Source organism: Lathyrus oleraceus, chromosome 2 (genome assembly GCF_024323335.1).
Source record: "Lathyrus oleraceus cultivar Zhongwan6 chromosome 2, CAAS_Psat_ZW6_1.0, whole genome shotgun sequence".
Classification (NCBI taxonomy): Eukaryota; Viridiplantae; Streptophyta; class Magnoliopsida; order Fabales; family Fabaceae; genus Lathyrus; species Lathyrus oleraceus.
This window is the reverse complement of record NC_066580.1, coordinates 313,505,073-313,524,107: the sequence shown is the minus strand read 5'-3', so window position 1 is coordinate 313,524,107 and position 19,035 is coordinate 313,505,073. Positions and strand designations below refer to the sequence as shown.

Here is a 19,035-nt window from a genome sequence, read left to right as displayed (position 1 = left end):
CACCTAGCCCGCCTACCCTGTTTTGCCCAACCTTCTTTTTATCCTCAGCGAACAATGCTTGCATGCTTGTCATGTAGCCTTCGTCGCCTTCGCTCACCCACCACACCACCCCCTTCGATTAGCAAGCTAACCCTTGCTTCACCATGAAGTAGTTGCAGCTAGTTGTTCCATCTGACCATGCTTACACCTAGCGCACATATGTTGGACCTAACAAGCCTTGTTCTTTAGGGTTTTGCTTTGGCCTAGTTTATGCATGTTGAATCGTGGTTTTCTAGTTCTTTTTACATATTTTTGAGTAATGCATACAAGAAAAGTCCAAACAGGTATTGTCTTACTTTTCATAGATAAATTAGGAGTTTTGTATCGATTGTTCGTAAAATACGTCAATAAGTGTTTATGCATCTATTGGAAATATGGCACTTATTAGAATGACACGTCAACATTCTTGCTACAAATCCTCTTGTCCTCTTTGGGAGGAAGCTCACTCGGGTATGAGGAGGGACTCGTTCCAATAAAGGAATGATCTAAACCTTCTTCAGCAACTAATACAAAAATGGTGTCTAGACTCACACATAACGTTGAGAAGATTAACTCAATGACCCTATATTGTATGTTTTAATTATAAGAGATGGTGCAACCATGAATTAGTAGATAATGTGAGGAGATATAGGAAGATTGTATAAGTGAGAGAAAGGATTTCAAAGTTTCATAGATGGCGAAAAGAATAATATGATAAACCTAAAATCCCTATATATTTCTTATGGAATGTGAACTATGTGATCCTCGACATTGGGAACTTGGGACCGCATTACCAAAGGGAAGTCACATTGAACAAGAGAACCCTCCTCTCTGGCAAGGACACACGAGCACACCCTCCATTGCATCTCTCATCGTTGATATATAATTGAATGGAAATCGTCACAAGGCTCCGAATCACACGTGTCATACTTTATAAAGACCATATCGCGTCATTTCAGAAATTCAATTAATTCATAGTAATGGCGGAAAACAAAAAGGTTCAACTCATGATTTAGTCAAAATTAAATGAGTATTTATTAAGATTATGATCTTATATTTGTTAAATAATTGATTAAAGTAATAATAGTATATGCAATAAATAATATTTAAAATATGTTAATTAGAAGTATATTAGGGACATGGGTATATGATGTATATGACTAGTATCTTAGTTCTTTGCGGAACATGTTAGTGGACTTTCTTCGATTAATTTTGCATAATTTTCATGAATATGTTAAAATGCTTTAACAAAGCATGCTGGCTTATGCATTTTTTTGTTTTATGTGTGCTACATTTCTATCTACAAATATTGAATTTTTTACTCAAATAATCTACTTTTTCAAATTTATTCTCAAAATAACTTAGGTTTCAAAAAAATTAATCTCAATCTACCCCACTTTAATACAAACAAAAAAATTAGAACGAAGTGGTGGTGCCAAGCCGATTGGTGACAACACTTAATTTTTTAATGGTGGCGTCAATTGGATTGACAACTGTATATGGTGTTGTCAGCCCAAACGGCGCCAGTGTATACCTTTTCAAAGATGGTGTCAATTCATCTGACACCAGTGTGTATTGTGACACTCGTCAATTGGCACTACTGCATGGCCATGTTCATGCAACATTAATAACACTCGCCAACTGGCATTGCTGCATGGCCATGTGCGAGCTGCTTACGCATCTACAAAGCTTGTGAGACAAAATATGGCATGGAAATCCTGCCACACCTATGCCATGCAGCATGCGCAACCTACAAGCAATATCATACATATGTCATTGTTGGTCTAATTGGTGATGCTTTTTGAAAATGAATGTGTAGGCAATTGACCTGGCACCACCTGTACTGCATGTATGGCTTGCATTAATCACATTGTGGTGGGATTCCAATCCAATCTAAACCAACTAATAATTATATAGCTTGGTACATATTGGTTGCAACCGAGTTTGTCTACGAAGATAGGTATTGATACAACCCACGTCAAACCACTTACACACAAGAAGCTACAACGTCTAACCCCCCTCAACCAGATCATCATCGTTAATGTCTGTAAAAGTATTTTAAATTAAATATTAATGTTTAGTACTTATGTTTAAAAAAGGGTTAAATATATTTTTCTTCCTCCTAAGTATCTTGAATTTCGTTTTTAGTACCTCAAAATATTTCCTTCAAAGAATGGTTCTCATAAAAAATTTCATCCTCACTTGTGTCCCTTCTGCAACTTAGTGATGGCTTTTACAACTTCGCGACGATTTATTACTTGGCGACTAAATTAGCGACAATTTTAGCTGCGGTTTTAGTATTAGGAATCAAAAGTGTGGGTGAAAAATTTTAGGGGACCATTCTTAAAAGGAAATATTTTGAGGAACTAAAAATGAAATTTGAGATATTTATGAGGACCAAAAACATACTTAACTCTTAAATAAGTTACAATACACATTGGTTCCACCTTTGAAAAGATATATACTAGCGTCAATTGGGTTGGAAACACCATATGTAGTCGTCAATTCAATTGACACCACCATTAAAAAATTAAGTGTGGTTGTCAATTGTCCTTACACCACTGCTTCGTTCCATTTTTTTTTTAAAGTAGGATTGTTGGAAATTATTTTGAAACCTGGATTATATTGAAAATAAATTTAAAAAAGTGAGCTATTTGGATAAAAAAATTCACAAATATTTGTAATTATTATTTAACTTAATTAGTCAATAATAAAAAAAATGTATTATATCATCTAAAACTATATAATCATAAATTTGGTGGTTTAAAAGATTCCTTCATTTCATATTGATTAAAAATATGATTAATATAATTTTGTTTTTAAATACATTAAAGTATTATTTGAGCTTATTATTTAAATTTATATTTGTTCTTTGGCTAAATTACAGTTTTGGTGTTCAAAAAACTTGATGTGTAATTTTTTTATGATGTGCCATCAGAGTTATTAAATTTTTTTATTATCTAAGTCATTTTATAAATAAATTATTAATTAATAATTTTTTTAAAGTTTTTTTAGAAATTCAAAATTCAGAAGGAAATTAATTAATTAATTTTAAAGCATACTTGTTAGGCTTCTCAGCATATCCCTGCAGCCCACAAACTATATAATCTTAAGTTAAAATACATATGCTCCCAACACATCATCCTACCATAGCAAAAATATACAAGTAACATATAACACCAACCTTACCTCCTGCCATAGCCAAAACGCCCAAACATCACAACAACCATTGGCTATCAAACATCACAACAATCATTTCAACCTTTCTCCAATGAATCGTTCACACCAATATCCCCTTTCAATCGTCCAGGCCGTACACCAATAACCCCATGAACACATCCCAACTACTTTGGCATGGATCGCAAACTCAGTTACGTCAGTGTGTCACTCCATATACAAGATTTCTTAGAAATGCAAGAACTTCTTAGGGATTCTGGTGATATTCCTAAGACCTCAAATCCTCAAACACCTGGGATGAATCAACAATGAGTTAGGGTAGCTAGGGGTGTGCGACCGATAGCCGGTATAACCAACCAGGTCGTCATCGTTAGTGTCTGTAAAAGTATTTTAAATTAAATATTAATGTTTAGTACTTATGTTTAAAAAAGGGTTAAATATGTTTTTCGTCCTCCTAAGTATCTCGAATTTCGTTTTTAGTACCTCAAAATATTTCCTTCCAATAATGGTTCTCATAAAAAAATTCATCATCACTTTTGGTCCCTTCTGCAACTTAGTGATGGCTTTTACAACTTAGCGACGGTTTATTACTTGGCGAATAAATTAGCGACAATTTTAGCGGCGGTTTTATTATTAAGAATCAAAAGTGTGGATGAAAAATTTTAGGAGGACCATTCTTAGAAGGAAATATTTTGAGGAACTAAAAACGAAATTTGATATATTTAGGAGGACCATAAACATATTTAACTCTTAAATAAATTACAATACACACTGGTGCCACCTTTGAAAAGGTATATACTAGCGTCAATTGGGCTGGAAACACCATATGTAGTCGTCAATTCAATTGACGCCACCATTAAAAAATTAAGTGTGGTTGTCAATTGTCGTGCCACCACTGCTTCGTTCCAAATTTTTTTGTTTAAAAGTAGGTTATTGGAAATTATTGTGAAACCTGGATTATTTTGAAAATAAATTTGAAAAAGTGAGTTATTTGGGTAAAAAATTCAAAAATATTTGTAATTATTATTTAACTTAATTAGTTAATAATAAAAAATGTATTATATTATCTAAAACTATATAATCACAAATTCGGTGGTTTAAAAGATTCCTTCATTTCATATTGATTAAAAACCTGATTAATATAATTTTGTTTTTTAAATACATTAAATTGTTATTTGAGCTTATTATTTGAATTTATATTTGTTCTTTGGCTATATTACAATTTTGGTGTTCAAAAAATTTGATGTGTAATTTTTTTATGATGTGGCATCAGAGTTATTAATTTTTTTATTATCTAAGTCATTTTATAAATAAATTATTAATTATTATTATTTTATTTTTTTTTATAAATTCAAAATTCAGAAGGAAATTAATTAATTAGTTATAAAACATACTTGTTGGGCTTCTCAGCATATCCCTACAGCCCACAAACTATATAATCTTAAGTTAAAATACATATGCCCCCAACACATCATTCTACCATAGCCAAAATATCCAAGGAACATATAACATCAACCTTACCTCCTGCCATAGGCAAAACGCTCAAACATCACAACAATCATTCGCTATCAAACACCACAACAACCATTTCAACCTTTCTCCAACGAATCGTTCACACTAATATCCCCTTTCAATCTTCCAGGCCGTACACCTATAACCCCATGAACACATCCCAACTACTTTGGCATAGATCGCGAACTCAGTTACATCAGTGTGTCACTCCATATACAAGATTTATTAGAAATGCAAGAACTTCCTATGGATTTTGGTAATATTCCTAAGACCTGAAATCTTCAAACACTTAGGGTGAATCAACAACGAGTTAGGGTAGCTAGGGGTGTGTAACCAGTGGCCAATATGACCAACCTGGTCGTCATCGTTAGTGTCTCTAAAAGTATTTTAAATTAAATATTAATGTTTAGTATTTATGTTTAAAAAAGAGTTAAATATGTTTGTGGTCCTCCTAAATATTTCGAATTTCGTTATTGGTATCTCAAAATATTTCCTTCAAAGAATGATTCTCCTAAAAAAATTCATCCTCACGTTTGGTCCCTTCTGCAACTTAGTGAGGGCTCTTTCAACTTAGCGATGGTTTATTACTTGGCGACGAAATTAGCGACACTTTTAGCGACGGTTTTAGTATTAGGAATCAAAAGTGAGGATGAAAAATTTTTAGGAGGACCATTCTTAGAAGGAAATATTTTGAGGAACTAAAAACAAAATTTGAGATATTTAGAAGGATCATAAACATATTTAACTCTTAAATAAATTACAATATACGCTGGTGCCACCTTTGAAAAGGTATATACTAGTGTCAATTGGGCTGGAAACACCATATGTAGTCGTCAATTCAATTGACGCCACCATTAAAAAATTAAGTATGGTTGTCAATTGTCCTTGCACCACTACTTCGCTCCAATTTTTTTTTTGTTTAAAAGTAGGGTTTATGGAAATCATTTTGAAACCTGGATTATTTTGAAAATAAATTTAAAAAAGTGAACTATTTGGCTAAAAAATTCAAAAATATTTGTAATTATTATTTAACTTAATTAGTTAATAATAAAAAAATGTATTATATTATCTAAAACTATATAATCACAAATTCAGTGGTTTAAAAGATTCCTTCATTTCATATTGATTAAAAACCTGATTAATATAATTTTGTTTTTTAAATACATTTAAGTGTTATTTTAGCTTATTATTTGAATTTATATTTGTTCTTTGGCTAAATTACAGTTTTGGTGTTCAAAAAACTTCATGTGTAATTCTTTTATGATGTGGCATCAGAGTTATTAAATTTTTTATTATCTAAGTTATTTTATAAATAAATTATTAATTAATAATTTTTTAATTTTTTTTATAAATTCAAAATTCAGAAGAAAATTAATTAATTAATTTTAAAACATACTTGTTGGGCTTCTCAGCAATCCCTGCAGCCCACAAACTATATAATCTTAGTTAAAATACATATACCCCCAACACATTATCCTACCATAGCCAAAATATCCAAGGAACATATAACATCAACCTTACCTCCTGCCATAGACAAAACGCCTAAATATCACAACAATCATTGGCTATCAAACACCACAACAACCATTTCAACCTTTCTCCAACGAATCGTTCACACCAATATCCCCTTTCAATCTTCCAGGCCGTACACCAATAACCCCATGAACACATCCCAACTACTTTGGCATGGATCGCGAACTCAGTTACATCAGTGTGTCACTCCATATACAAGATTTATTAGGAATGCAAGAACTTCCTAGGGATTCTGGTAATATTTCTAAGAGCTCAAATCTTCAAACACCTGGGGTGAATCAACAACGAGTTAGGGTAGCTAGGGGTGTGCAACCGGTGGCCGGTATGACCAACCCGGTCGTCATTGTTAGTGTCTCTAAAAGTATTTTAAATTAAATATTAATGTTTAGTATTTATGTTCAAAAAAGAGTCTAATATGTTTGTGGTCCTCCTAAATATTTCGAATTTCGTTTTTAGTATCTCAAAATATTTCCTTCAAAGAATGATTCTCCTAAAATTTTCAATCCTCACTTTTGGTCCCTTCGGCAACTTAGTGATGGCTTTTTCAACTTAGCGACGGTTTATTACTTGGCGACGAAATTAGCGACAATTTTAGTGGTGGTTTTAGTATTAAGAATCAAAAGTGTGGATGAAAAAGTGTAGGAGGACTATTCTTAGAAGAAAATATTTTCAGGAACTAAAAACAAAATTTGAGATATTTAGAAGGATCATAAACATATTTAACTCTTAAATAAATTATAATACACACAGGTGCCACCTTTGAAAAGGTATATACTAGCCTCAATTAGGCTGGAAATACCACATGTAGTCGTCAATTCAATTGACGACACCATTAAAAATATATGTGTGGTTGTCATTTGTCCTGACACCACTACTTCGTTCCAATTTTTTTTGTTTAAAAGTAGGGTTGTTGGAAATTATTTTGAAACCTGGATTGTTTTGAAAATAAATTTAAAAAAGTGAGTTATTTGGATAAAAAATTCAAAAATATTTGTCATTATTATTTATCTTAATTAGTTAATAATAAAAAAATGTATTATATTATCTAAAACTATAAAATCACAAATTCGGTGGTTTAAAAGATTCCTTCATTTCATATTGATTAAAAATATGATTAATATAATTTTGTTTTTGAAATACATTAAAGTGTTATTTTAGCTTATTATTTGAATTTGTATATGTTCTTTGGCTACAGTTTTGTTGTTCAAAAAATTTGATGTGTAATTTTTTTATGATGTGGCATCAGGGTTATTAATTTTTTTATTATCTAAGTCACTTTATAAATAAATTATTAATTAATAAATTTTTAAATTTTTTTTATAAATTCAAAATTCAGAAGGAAATTAATTAATTAATTTTAGAACATTCTTGTTGGGCTTCTCAGCATATCCCTGCAGCCCACAAAATATATAGTCTTAAGTTAAAATACATATGCCCCCAACATATCATCCCACCAGAGCAAAAATATCCAAGGAACATATAACACCAACCTTACCTCCTGCCATAGCCAAAACGCTTAAACATCACAACAATCATTGACTATCAAACACCACAACAACCATTTTAACATTTCTCCAACGAATCGTTCACACCAATATCCCCCTTCAATTTTCCAGCCCGTACACCAATAACCCCATGAACACATCCTAACTACTTTGGCATGGATCGCGAACTCAGTTACATCAGTGTGTGACTCCATATACAAGATTTATTAGAAATGCAAGAACTTCTTAGGGATTCTGGTGATATTCCTAAAACATTAAATCCTCAAACACCTAGGGTGAATCAACAACGAGTTAGGGTAGCTAGGGGTGTGCAACCGGTTGCCGGTATGACCAAATCGGTCGTCATCGTTAGTGTCTGTAAAAGTATTTTAAATTAAATATTAATGTTCAGTACTTATGTTTAAAAAAGAGTTAAATATGTTTGTCGTCTTCCTAAGTATCTGGAATTTCGTTTTTAGTATCTAAAAATATTTCCTTCAAAGAATGGTTCTCCTAAAATTTTCCATCCTCACTTTTGGTCCCTTCTGCAACTTAGTGATGGCTATTACAACTTAGCGATGGTTTATTACTTGGCGACTAAATTAGCGACAATTTTAGCTACGGTTTTAGTCTTAGGAATCAAAAGTGTGGATGAAAAATTTTAGGAGGACCATTCTTAAAAGGAAATATTTTGAGGAACTAAAAATGAAATTTGAGATATTTATGAGGACCATAAACATAGTTAACTCTTAAATAAGTTACGATACACATTGGTGCCACCTTTAAAAAGGTATATACTAGCATCAATTGTGTTGGAAACACCATATGTAGTCGTCAATTCAATTGACATCACCATTAACAAATTAAGTGTGGTTGTCAATTGTCCTTACACCACTGCTTCGTTCCAATTTTTTTTAAAGTAGGTTTGTTGGAAATTATTTTGAAACCTGGATTATATTGAAAATAAATTTTAAAAAGTGAGCTATTTGGATAAAAAATTCACAAATATTTGTAATTATTATTTAACTTAATTAGTCAATAATTAAAAAAATGTATTATATCATCTAAAACTATATAATCATAAATTTGGTGGTTTAAAAGATTCCTTCATTTCATATTGATTAAAAATATGATTAATATAATTTTGTTTTTAAATACATTAAAGTATTATTTGAGCTTATTATTTAAATTTATATTTGTTCTTTGGCTAAATTACAGTTTTGGTGTTCAAAAAACATGATGTGTAATTCTTTTATGATGTGCCATCAGAGTTATTAAATTTTTTATTATCTAAGTCATTTTATAAATAAATTAATAATTAATAATTTTTTTAAAGTTTTTTTAGAAATTCAAAATTCATAAGGAAATTAATTAATTAATTTTAAAGCATACTTGTTGGGCTTCTCAGCATATCCTTGCAGCCCACAAACTATATAATCTTAAGTTAAAATACATATGCCCCCAACACATCATCCTACCATATCAAAAATATACAAGGAACATATAACACCAACCTTACCTCCTTCCATTGGCAAAACGCTCAAACATCACAACAACCATTGGCTATCAAACACCACAACAATCATTTCAACCTTTCTCCAACGAATCGTTCAGACCAATATCCCTTTTCAATCGTCCAGGTCGTACACCAATAACCCCATGAACACATCCCAACTACTTTGGCATGGGTCGCGAACTCAGTTACATCAGTGTGTCACTCCATATACAAAATTTATTATAAATGCAAGAACTTCTTAGGGATTCTGGTGATATTCCTAAGACCTCAAATCCTCAAACACCTGGGATGAATCAACAACGAGTTAGGGTAGCTAGGGGTGTGTGACCGGTAGCCGGTGTCATACCCCGATTTTGGCCCTGAAATTTTTTCCCCATCAATCACTCGTTTGCATTCTTTCTTCATGACCATTCCATCTGGTCATGATACTATCCAAAAAAAAAAACATTAGTTGTTGGACTTGCTACCACGACCAGTCCATGTTTGTCTTTTGGGCTTTGTTTCTTGATTTTTGGTATAAGATGATTAATCTCCTTAGCCATGCGAGATTTGAAAACTCTTTCATTTGTTAGAATCAAGTGAACCTCATGTTTCATCTTTCGTTCCAATTTCATCGAGGTGATTATTCATCTGTCATTTGTCTTATTACCAGTTTCATCCCCCTTTCGAGTAAATCATGTGTCAAGTGCAAAATATTTTATTTTGGGTCATCATGCATATTCATTTTCTCATTCATTCATAATTCAAAGAAATTCCATACATATTTCTTCATTCACATTCAAGATTCTACATTTCATATTCAAAATTTTCATTCATATTTCTTCATTACATTGGAAATTTTTTTCATTCATATTCAAGAATTTCCACATACTCATTCATAGTTCGATTACTTTGTTCATTCATTCAATCATAATCATCCATGTACATGGCATATGAATAACTTAGAACCAAAAAACATCTCATCACATGAATACATGAAGTTTCTAAGATGCAAAGAGAGATCCTTGTCTTGCTACAAGAAACACCAATTTTCATTCATTGCAAATCGTAGGTTATCCAAAAAAAATACATAATTTACAGATGAGCCTGGTCCTCATTCAGTTGGGAATGTTCCCGAATCCAACCGTCATTTAGGCAGTGAGTTTCTTGAGCACTCCAATGAATTTCACAGTAAACCTGCTTATCACCATGACTACAGTGCCTGGACAACCTGTCATTTTAATCCTCACAAGCTGCAGCAGTGTCAAATGAATGCTTTTGAGAGCCACTTTCATCCTTATCCTGTCGAGAACCAACTCCAGTGTGTTCCAGTTAATATGTTATCTCAGGGTTACTCGCGGGAGCAATATCAAGAATTTCAGTATTTTGTGGTCATAGACTTTTAGGCAACCTGTGATAAGGATAAAAATCCCCATCCTCAAGAAATAATTGAGTTTCCATCTGTCATAGTGAGTAGTGGCACTGGTCAGCTGGAAGCATGTTTTCAAACTTATGTGAAGCCTACCTGCAATCAGCTTCTGAGTGACTTCTGCAAGGATCTGACTGGTATCCAGCAAATTCAGGTAGACAAAGGTGTTACATTGAGTGAGGCTCTACTGAGGCATGATAAATGGCTCGAGAAAAAGGGAATAAAGAATGCCAACTTTGTTGTGGTTACATGGTCTAGCTAGGACTGTCGTGTGATGCTTGAATCTGAGTGTCGTTTCAAGAAAATACGAAAGCCACCTTATTTCAACTGCTGGATCAACTTGAGGATTCCTTTCAGCGAGGTATTTGGTGATGTGAAGTGCAATCTAAAGGAGGCCGTCGAGATAGTCGGGTTGGCCTGGCAGGGTCGTCCTCATTGTGGCTTGGATGATGCCAAAAGTACTGCTCGCCTGCTGGCACTGCTTATGCACAGAGGTTTTAAGTTTTCCATTACCAACTCCATTCTGTGGCAGACGGCTGATCGATCACTGCTCTGGAAGCAGACTCAATAACAGCAAAGTGCTTACCCTCATTGCCCGTACAAAGCAAGGGATGTGATTCATATGAATACCCCAGTCTCAGTGATTCAGTATCATCTTTGCTGTTATTGTGGGGTGAAAAGCAGTAGGGGCATGATCAGAAAGCCAGGGCCTAAGCAAGGGAGCCTTTTCTTTGGATGTGGAAATTGGACTACAACAAGAGGTGCGCGCTGCCATTACTTTGAATGGGCATCTACCTAATTTAAGGGCACCTTTTGATCTTACTATGATCAAATTTCAAGTTTTTTTTATATATGTAAAAAAAATGAAGAAAAGGAAATGGCTATTGTTAAGAGTCCCACATCGGACAATCTATGGCCTGAACATGTGTTTATAAGTGGGGGCAGTCCTCACTCTATCAACCGGTTTTGTAGGGTTGAGTTAGGCCCAATCGCACATTCTTAACATGGTATCAGAGCCTCGTTTAAGATCCGGTGGGCCACCTATTATGGTTTCCGCTATCGGGCCACCCACCATTTATTTCCACGCTCCAGATGTCCAGGCCTGGGCGTGAGGGGGTGTGTTAAGAGTCCCACATCGGACAATCTATGGCCTGAACATGTGTTTATAAGTGGGGGCAGTCCTCACTCTATCAACCGGTTTTGTAGGGTTGAGTTAGGCCCAATCGCACATTCTTAACAGCTATGAAAACGATGAAACCCGTTATTTTCCCAGAAGAAATGCCTAGAATTTTGAATATCACAGCATGCAGTTACCTCATTGAAAGATCCTGACATCAGTATTCGGAGGCGTGCTCTAGATTTGCTTTATGGCATGTGTGATGTTACAAGCGCAAAGGATATAGTTGAAGAACTATTGCAGTATCTCAGCACAGCAGAGTTTGCAATGCGTGAAGAATTGCCACTTAAAGCGGCCATTCTAGCCGAGAAGTTTACACCAGATCTTTCATGGTATGTTGACGTGATTCTTCAACTAATTGACAAGGCTGGGGATTTTGTTAGTGGTGACATCTGGTTTCGAGTGGTACAGTTTGTTACCAACAACGAAGACCTACAACCTTATGCTGCAGCAAAAGCTCGAGAGTATCTTGACAAACCTGCCATACATGAGACAATGATTAAGACCTTGAACTGCAGAATCAGATATGGGCAATATTTAAAAAAATATGAAAGCTCAATTGAAGTTGAAATACAACGAGTAGTCGAATACTTTGCTTTGAGTAGAAAAGGTGCAGCCTTAATGGATATATTGGCTGAAACGCCTAAATTCCCTAAGAGACAGTCTGCATTAATTAAAAAGGCCGGAGATACTGAAGTTGATACCGCGGAAACAAGTGCCATTAAGTTGCGTGCTCAGTAACAATCTCAAACATCAAATGCTTTTTTGGTAACGGACCAAAGTCAAGGTAACGGAGCTCCTCTGCATGTCGGCCAACTCAATCTTGTAAAGATGCCCATCACAAGCAGTAATGTGGGTGATATTTCAACAGATCAAAGATTATCCCAGGATAATGGGACTTCGAATAACTTGGATTCTCAACAACTGTCTGCAGATCTTCTTGGTGATCTGTTGGGTCCTCTGGCTATTGAAGGCCCTCCTAGTAGCAGTGACCACCCTCAACCAAGCTTGTAATGCAGAGTACAATCCCAAGCGTTTTGTTGCTGTCATTATGAGAATCAGAGAACCGAAAACAACTGCACTTATCTTTGCTTCTGGCAAGATGGTTTGTACTGGAGCCAAGGGTGAGCAACAGTCTAACCTGGTAGCAAGGAAGTATGCGCGTATCATCCAAAAACTTGGTTTCCCGGCCAAATTTAAGGATTTCAAGATCCAGAACATTGTTGGCTCCTGTGATGTTAAGTTCCCGATACGGTTGGAGGGCCTTGCATGTTCCCATGGTGCTTTCTCTAGTTATGAACCAGAGTTGTTTCCCGGATTAATATACCGTATGAAGCAACCGAAGATAGTCTTGCTTATTTTCGTCTCTGGGAAAAATAGTTCTAACAAGAGCCAAGTGGTTGTACAGTTGGTTCTCAGGCCAGGTTCCTCTATATGCAATGTTGATGCTGATATCCAGTCTGGCGTGATGGCGACAGAAAGAGACTGTCATCCTGAGTTGTTTATATATGCTAATAACCTCAAAAGTCAGAACATGGCCGAAGGTCAAAGAGTTTCATGCAGTTATGATAATTCTAAAGTTTTGACATGCATTCTTGAACGCGTGGAGAACGATCTTCACTTCTCTGCAAAGGTGTCTCTTGCTGATTACGTTCTAAGTGTTGTTGAAAAGGAAGTAAACCTAGTAATTCCTTTCCTAGAAAAAGATAAATTCAGTGAGTTGCTATAGGTTGATGATAGTAACTGCCATATCTCAGAGATGCTTACAAGTGAAACATCAGTTAAAGAAATTCTAAATGACAAGTCTGTCGATCCTGTGAAAAATATAGACTCAATTTGCACGTCTTCACCTGGAAACCGAATGTCTAATGTTTTCTCAAAAGCATTTCAAGAATTGTGTGGACATTTAAATGATGTGGTTGATGAAAAGGAGTTTGGTGACATGCCACCTGGATTTGAAAAGAACTCTCAAATAATATTCCCTCCCTACAACTCAAAATTTTGACCTTCAAGAATAGTTGATTGTAATCCCAAGATTACAGAGTATGTTGCAGTTGCACTATGCAGACAGAAGCTGCACGATGAAGTCTTAGAGAAGTGGAAGTTGTCAATTCTTGATTCTACATTTAAACAGGTTCTTATGTCATCATGTACCTAAAGAAGAATTTTCAGTCTCGTGTTCATGAGAGGAAGTCATTTGGTGCAAATAAGGAACATTTGAATAATGCTACTTCTGGACTGGGAAAAAAGGAAGGAAGGCTCAAAAAGTTCTGGAGTTCGTCTGTTGGATGGAAAGCATACATATCAATGTAAGAAGCTACCACGGAAAGAGTTTTTCTCCTTTCAGCCTGTTGTAGAAGATAATTTAGGGCTAGGGAAGAAGCCTCTGGCTAACTTATGGAAACATGTTTCTGGAGATGTGAATGAGAGTTCAGAAGTTAAAATAACTGTTATTAAAGGTGGAAAGACTAAGATGATTAAAGGGAAGAAGGACGCATTTTCTAAGAGCGGGTCTTCTTTCAATGTCGATAATAGCTCACTCAATGATCAATTATCCTTGAAGAATAAAACTAGCCAGAAAGCATTGAAGTTTGCGCATCCAGTTCAAAATGGTGTTATGGATATTATGAAGTTTAATGAAAAGAGGCACTCACCTATTTGAAGTTTCGGGATGAACAATCAGTGATACAAATTATGCAAAGAGAATTGAAACTGCACGGAGTTGAGTGTTACGTGGCATTGTGGAAGCCTCCACTGTTATATCCTTTTGTTGAGCCTATCTAGAAAGGGCAGCCGCGATGATGACGATGCAAGGCCTTGGTTTAAATGATTTCTGTTGGTTTTCTCTTTGAGAGATGTTAGCCAGTTAAATGAAATGTGATGCGATATTTGGGAAGGTCGTGTTACCGATTGGCTATTTGTCTTGGCTTTCACCTATCCATGATGATGTTACCGGTATCGATCAATGCTGTTTCATTGGAAATGTTTTGGCACTTTCCAAGTTAACACTCATGCGGCGAGTTTGATTTACCTGTTATGACTGTGGTGACTGGATGATTGGTTGGCGCAACTGTCAGCTCCGTTTCTATTATGGATTCCTAACTTCGAATTGCTAACAGTTGAATTAGTTGGCTTGGTAATTGCACCAAAATAAGTTGTCGCTCTGGAACTCGTAGTCTTGTACACCGAATCAAGCTCATGTGTAGTGGATTCTTCATCAGCATTATGACCATGAGTAACTACTATGCTGTACATCCATAGAAGCACATACTCCCCGGTGGTTCGGTTGCCATGGTACTGATTAGAATTGCTGCTACCTCTCGGTTGTTGTGTTGGCTTCGACGACTGCAGGATGCATTGCCAAGTCTATGAAGGTGGTTGCTGTTTCGATACATTAGTGATGATGCTTGAACGCTGTTTGTTGTGGTTGTAGCTTCTGCTTCGTTTTGGTTGCGCACTTGTCCTGGATGGTAGCAGATGCCGTGTGGTATGCTGTGTTTGTCGCGTGCGAAGTTCGGCGCTCAAACAAAAATGTTAATCCTAATTTCGATATAGCATGAGAATCCTTTGATTTTGATGGATCACCTTCATTTCCTGAGTGCTTACTAATCTGGAAGACCTAAGTAATGGTTGTTGGAACTTCTTCCTCATATGGTCTATATGTGATGGCGGCACAACCCGGTCTAACAGGAGCCATGTACAACAGGTTAACATTTTATATGCGAGTTATGATTGCTGATTATGAAATTCACACGCTGAAATTGGCATTGAACTGTTTGATTGTTGTCGGTTATAGCCGCGAACTGGTGTCTCGGTTGCGTTTGTTGCAGGACTATTTTTGGAAGGGGGTTCTGTTATGAGAAGACTTATCTCCATTATGTTCTGATAAGCATGGTTTAGAATGAAGCTCTATCATATCATCAAATGCAGGTTGAAAAGGAAGAGACACTAGAGAGAATTTGGTTTTCCAAAAGGCATGACCACAAAGCTCAGGCCACTGTATTCTTTCGGCTGGATCTTTGACCAACAGAGAATTAAGTAAATTGACAAAAGGCCGACTTGGATTTCCAAGGAGAGGTGGAGTCGGGTCTGAAATGATGGATTTTACAAGGTGAGATACAGGGGGCCTATCAAATAAAAGTTACTACAAGTTCCCTGGCCTTGTTGCTAAACAGCAGACACAATGAACTGGAAAAAATTCAAGTTCAAGGTCATCTGATTAAGTCTGGCACAGGAATAACCACAAGATCGAAAGCTAAATCAGCTCCAGATCAGTGGGTAATGTTGCCACTTCCTACAAAGATTGTGGCTCTACTGGCAGATGCGTTAACTGAAATACAAGAACAAGTTTTGGCTGGCGAAGATGAGGGTAGTGATTGGGAAGAAGTTCAAACAGATGGCATTGAAAGTGATAAAGAATTTCTTCATTCAGTGTCGGCTCTGGGAAAACCGTCATATGAACATCTTGAAGCAATGGCCAAAGTATTTAATGAGGATCAAGATGATCAATATGAAGATGACCTTTTAAATGTCGCGGATCCTCTTAATCAGATAAATCTGGTAAATTACCTTGTGGATTTCTTTGCTAACTTCTCACAGTCTGACAGACAACTCTTAGATCATATTTGCAAGAGCTTGACTCAGCCTCAACAAAATGCAATTCAAATTATACTGCAAAGATGATAATCAAGTGTCTTCTCAAGGTTTATCTCACATATGACGGCCACGTGTGAGCCTATCTTCAAATTGCTTTAAATGCAATCAAGTTGGTCATTAGGCAAGAGACTGTCTTGGTGTCACTGTTGCACAAATGGATCAGTGTTCGCAGTTCCCTTTGGCTAGATCTATTCCAGTTATGACAAGCAGTAAAAAGCTGTCTATTGAAGCCGTTCAACAGAGGGTTAGCATAGTCATTTCTGAGCTCCTGTCCCAGCTCCAAGATTGGAACAACAGACGCCAATTTACATCCCCCATTGATTTCCATGCTGATGGGGTGAATGACTTTTTTTATCTCTCAGGCTGTTGTAGAAAATGCGCGAGCAAATGAAATTTTAAAGCATGGCCGCATTTACGAAGGCCAGAGTTGCTACTGCTGTCGGCGTTTCCATCAATGTCGGTGGGTGGTGTTGTTGCCTTGCAGCTCCTACTACTATTCCGTTTACCATTGCTACCAGATATAGTGATGTTCGAAGGTAGTTTGGATCTCAGAATGGTGGTCTTGAAACACATACGGCAAGTGCTATCACGCGACTGTCATTGCAGCAAAACAACCGTAGCCCTGCAAAGATCAAACCAAATCCACATCGAAGCTACTGCGACACAAACACACAAAAATCAGTCCACTATTCACAAAAACCCTAATTTTGGAGAGGAGCCGCTACTGTTCACTAAGAGAAAAAAGGAGTCGACGGCAAGATGAAAGAAAACCATAGTTTTTCTTGGTGGTGAAGAACGGACAAGAAGATCAAAGACCGGTTCAGACGGAACCTTACCTACATCTGTCGGTAAATCTCGCCGTAACCGGTTAGTTTCCTTTTCGAGTTTTTATTTCCGTTTCTCCGTTTTAGCTTCATTAAAGCTTTCATTTGTTTGGTTATCTTGCTGTAAATTTTTTATGTTCAAAATGGAAAGAAAAGGGATCTATGTACTTTAAGATGAATTTCTTTAAGTTCTGCTTTGTTTTCAACTTTGTGTTTTATTTAAAAGGCTTGGTGCGTTTTCTATGTTATGTATTAGCGTATGAAACAATATGACAAGCATGTCTATCTGGTAGAGTTGGTAAAGGGAAGTTTTGGCAAGCTCTTAGTCTTGGGTTCAATACCCAATGCTGCACTTTAGTTTTATTTATTTTTCTACTTTATTCAATTTTTATTCACTATGTATATTAATAAACACTTATAAATTATAGGATCATTTGTTAGGTGTTGATTTTAACTTATGGATTCAACAATTTCTGTGTTGTTATTCCGTGATTATTTATCGATAGATTGATGGTATTTCTCCGCGTTTTGATTAATCGCATATGACATTTCGATTGTTGTCAACATGTGCAAATCGGCTTTGAGCACATTACGTAGGATTTTGTTTATTTCTCAATTTTCATTTCCCTTGCACGTCTTTGCGTTATGTGACTTTGATTTGCATCCTCGCATTCCGATTTTAATCCGTGCACGTCCCGATTTTATTTCTTTCAATTTAATTTTCGAATGTGTTGTAAATATAATTTATGTTTGATATTTTCTTCACATGGCTTACTCTTTGGCCTTCTTACAATGAGACAGGTCTCATGCACTTACACTCATACATTGCATTATTTGTTGTTTGGGCCCAATTTAATTATTCCAGTACTTTGAATCCTCATTTGACAAAATGTACCCCACTCCCCCGATGTGTAATAATTTTACTGCTTTTTATTTCTTTATCTGTTTGACTATTTAGTTAGCTACTAACACAAGAATAAAATCAACCATTTCCAAAAGATCAAAAATAAGACTCGATCCAATGTCGAGTATTTTCTCAATAAACAAATTAAATCCATTTCTTTCTCCCATTCTATTCCATTTCTTTCAAACCTTCATTAAATGCTTGATCCAACGTCAAGTCATTTTTCATAATAAAAACTCAAAAAATATTAATTCATATTTAAGACCTTTTCAATAAAGATGGAAATGGAACGTGGTGGATACCACGCACTCCTGAGACTAGGGTTCGAGATGGATGTCTCGCTTATCCTAGCTCTCGTCATCATCCAAATCTACCCATTCTGTTTCTCTCAAACCTTCATTCAAATATTTCTCGTAAACGTCCATCAATGCTTGATCCAATGTCAAGTCATTTTCACAATAAAACTCAAAAATACTTAATTCCTATTTAACACTTTTTCAATAAAGATGGAAATGGAACATGGTGGATACCATGCACTCCTGAGATTAAGATTCGAGGTGGATGCCTCGCCTATCTTAGCTCTCGCCATCATTTAAAATTATCAATGCGGTTTCTTCAAACCCTTTCTCAATCAAACCTCAAAACACTTAATTCTTATTAAACATTTTTGCAAACAAGATGGAAATGGAACGTGGTGGATACCACGCACTCCTGAGACTAGGATTCGATATGGATATCTCGTCCATCCAAGTTCTCGCCATTATTCAAAACACATCAAACCAATCAATTTCTTTTATCGCCGCCGTGCGATTGACTCTTAAACCTT

At 35.7% G+C, this 19,035-nt stretch overlaps 2 pseudogenes; both read left to right on the top strand.

The window, feature by feature from the left end:
• The first annotated feature begins 6,393 nt into the window (after positions 1-6,393).
• LOC127123021 (uncharacterized) lies at positions 6,394-11,447 on the top strand (annotated as a pseudogene).
• A 1,270-nt stretch (positions 11,448-12,717) lies between these two features.
• Positions 12,718-17,440, top strand: LOC127123020 (uncharacterized; annotated as a pseudogene).
• The last annotated feature ends 1,595 nt before the right edge of the window (positions 17,441-19,035 follow it).